Source organism: Nelusetta ayraudi, unplaced genomic scaffold (genome assembly GCF_046127955.1).
Source record: "Nelusetta ayraudi isolate G7.1 ecotype Tasmania unplaced genomic scaffold, CSIRO-AGI_Nayr_v1 ptg000019l, whole genome shotgun sequence".
NCBI classification, from domain to species: domain Eukaryota; kingdom Metazoa; phylum Chordata; class Actinopteri; order Tetraodontiformes; family Monacanthidae; genus Nelusetta; species Nelusetta ayraudi.
Genome location: NW_027466069.1, coordinates 7,029,076 through 7,032,557, shown reverse-complemented (window position 1 = coordinate 7,032,557; position 3,482 = coordinate 7,029,076).

Here is a 3,482-nt window from a genome sequence, read left to right as displayed (position 1 = left end):
ACCTTCTGGAACAACAGCGCCAACTGCCTGCATTATGGACATTTCAATGTCAACATCTGTGTTCCAGTGCTGTTTTTCAGTAGCAATTCTTGGCAACATGCAGGAGAACAGGAACCCAGTACAATATCCTCCTGGTCTCACTTCAGTGTGTTTGGATGTGGTGACATCTAAACAAAACAAAACAAAACCACAGACATGCAACGATCACAAGCTGTGTCTTCCTTTGCCACTCGGTTCACTCGTCCAAGTTCATGACGTACCCGCACCTTACATCTGAAACTTCTCAGGTTGTTAAAAAAGAAACCAGCTGAATGTGCCGATAGGTCCGGTGACTGCAGAGAGGTGCTGTGCGGGTGTCCTGCACTACTGTTAGAGGACATTTTGCTTTTGCCCGCTGTAAAAGAGTGAGGTGGATCCTAGCCAGTTTTTCTCTCTCTCAAGCTGCCTGCTGTGAAGGCTGCGCAGTGCCCTTGCTTGGATAACGTCTTCTGTGGCTCTGGAGGAGCTTTTCTATAGTTAGACAAAATCCTTGATGATGTCACCCGGGGTTGTTAATCTTTGGCTGGGGGCGGCAAAGTCTTAACAGAGTTCCAGTGCGATTTTATCAAAACACTTTAAAGTGTTGTAACATGTTATCTCAATGCAGCTAGTTTTTATTCTATTTTTCTCACAAATCTCTCCCATCAGGAGGCTGCAGCGGGGGCGTTTCCTGGATGCTGCCGTTCGACCTCGCTAATTTAGCTTTTGTCTCACTTGGTTTCCGCCTCAGACTGAAGCACACCGAAGCTGCGTAAGCTCAATGTTTTGCTTTTAGTCGGAGGAAACGAGCGCAGATTAGATCGCACGTCGCCGTTCTTGGAGGAACCATTTGTGGCTGCGGTCCAGCCGAAAGCCGAAGTGCAGTCGGTCATTTATTACAGTTTAATTCAGAGCGTTCCCTGTGCTGCCGGTTGTATTTCATGGTGGGTCATTGAATCTTGTACATTCAAAGTGACTCGCCTGAAATATTAAGCGGTGACAGCTGAGGGAAAAATTAACATCACTGCAGAAATGCAGCTTATCTGTTCTGCCAGAAAATTGCATTTCTTCCACTGGAGGAACACACACACACACACACACGCGCGCACGCACAGACAAACTTTCTGCTTTTTGAGCTCTTTGGAAAACAAAGTCTCCCTTTGTGTCATTAATCTGATAGGAAACAGGAAGTGATCCATCTGTCTGTCTACGACAATTCTTAACAACTGTTATACCGCTTGGTTTTATCGTTGTTAGGTTCGGTTACGGTTACATTTTTTTGCATGTTAGGTTGAGACACAATGATATTCGTATCGTCCATGTGATTTGTACAATGTCTGAGGTACATCTTGTGCATTGTGAAAAAAGGGATGGAATTGAGAAGGCCATTCCGCTGAGAACCTTTCAAACTGCCTCGGTCTAAAAAAAAAAAAAAAAAACATACAGTAACGTTGCAGCATCCGCAGCAACTTGATTTCACATCAGTAAGCATCATAGATCACTACATTGCAGGCACACACAGAGTTGTGTTTCATTTGGATGCTCGCTGTAATGTACACAAGAAGAAGAAATTATGCCTGAGGATATTTCGTAACTTTCTTCCATCTAGTATTGATTTATGACAAACAAACAAAGAAACACAAAAAGCATTTAAGGAGAGTTTGCAGGAATCCCGACTGTGCCGCCCCAACACGCCTGAAATGTTATCCCTCCATCTTGATGCATCACGCCGATGCTGATGTGGCATTTTCATGGGTTTCACGCCTTGTCCTTCGTAAAATGTTAAATTTGATTGGTTTTGTTTCTGCAAAGACCAACAGCAAGTGTCTGTGCTGTTGTTTAGTTCAGCTGGAAAGAACTCAGGCATTCCCTACCGTAAAACTCCAATATAGCAGAGATGTATATAAATCAGCACTTGACAATTGACATGCTTAAAGCCGTGTGTGTGTGTGTGTGTGTGTGTGTGTGTGTGTGTGTGTGTCCTCTAGCCTGCTGAACCCAACAGGAAGTGGCTCAGATAAGGAACCAAGGATACGACATCCTGTCCCACAGTAAATTGGGACTGAACCACCAGGACACTGCATGTCAGGACTTGTTATAAGTGGTGGTGACATACGTGTCAAGTCCTCCTCCTTCTTCTCCTGCTTCCACCCCTCCTTCTACTCCTGCTCCTCCTCCTTTTTTTGCCTGCACTTCCTCCTCCTCCACCACCACCGTCTCCTTCCCTCCTTTCTCCTCTCTCTTCCTCCTCTTCTTCTTCAGCAGCAGCTTCACTTACCCTTACAATGTCTGTGGAACATCAGGAGGATAACTGGCAGAAGGATGCGCATTAAACACATATCAGCTGGTATTGAAGTTGTACTGATGAAAAACCAGCCAAGTTGATTAATGGGCGTATCCGCCTCAGAATTCCTCAAAAATGACATAAATGTTTTGTTTTTTTAAATAAATAAGGAAAGGTTAGGAAACTTAAAAAACGAAAGTTTAAATTTTAATGAACTGACCTTTTAAAAAAAGACAGGATTGAAACCCCTAAAAACCCCTTTAATTTAACATTTTGTTCCCTCTTCCACAGAACAGATGGCAGCCTTTGTTCATGTCACATAATATCCTGAAAGGTGTGAGTGTGACGTCTTGCAACTTAATGTCAGAGGAGTCGGCCGTGAAGATATGAAGATATGAGGGCACGGCTGAGTTTTGTTTTTGTTTTGTTTTTTAGGGTGGTGGAAGCACGAAACTTCAACTATATCAGACCCCAACTGTGATGATTCGACAATGCACCCAGTGACACTGCTCCACTGGGGTCTGGGAGAATTGTAATAATGTGGAACTGGGCAGGATGGGCAGGACCTCTGAGGTCAATTTGTGTCTCCTGGTTTGAGGAACCATCTCCATCCGAGCCAGAAGACACAGCCAGCTCTGTTCTTCCTCATCCGCACCTCCGTGACTGCAGCCGTGCAACCACAGCTGCACGAGCCGGGAGAGCGCATGGAGAATCCAAGGACGGCAGATGGAGGAAACGCGATACAAACGCAAGCACGGCAAAGTGCGGATTCTTCACTTGACAGTCCATTGTTGGTCTCGGTTGCCAGGGTAAAGCGTGAACAGGAGGAGGAGGAGGGAGTGGTGGTGGTTGAAGGTAGGAGCAGGAGGAGGTGGAAGAGGGAGGAGGTGGTGATGGTGGTGGTGGTTGAGGGAGGAGGTGGAGGAAGATGAGAAGGAGGAGGAGTGAGGAAGAAGAGGAGGAGGTGGGGAACTATAGGAGGAATGAGGGGGAGGAGGAGATGTTGGAGGTGGTTGAAGGTAAGGGAGGAGGAGCAAGAGGAGGACGTGGTAGGAGGAGAAAGATCAGTTAGTGGAGGAAGAGGGGAATGAAAAGGGCGGAGATGGAGGACTAAGTGGGGGAGGAGGAAGGAGGAGAAGGAGGGTGTAAATCCAGCGGCTTCATTCACATCGCGGGCTGT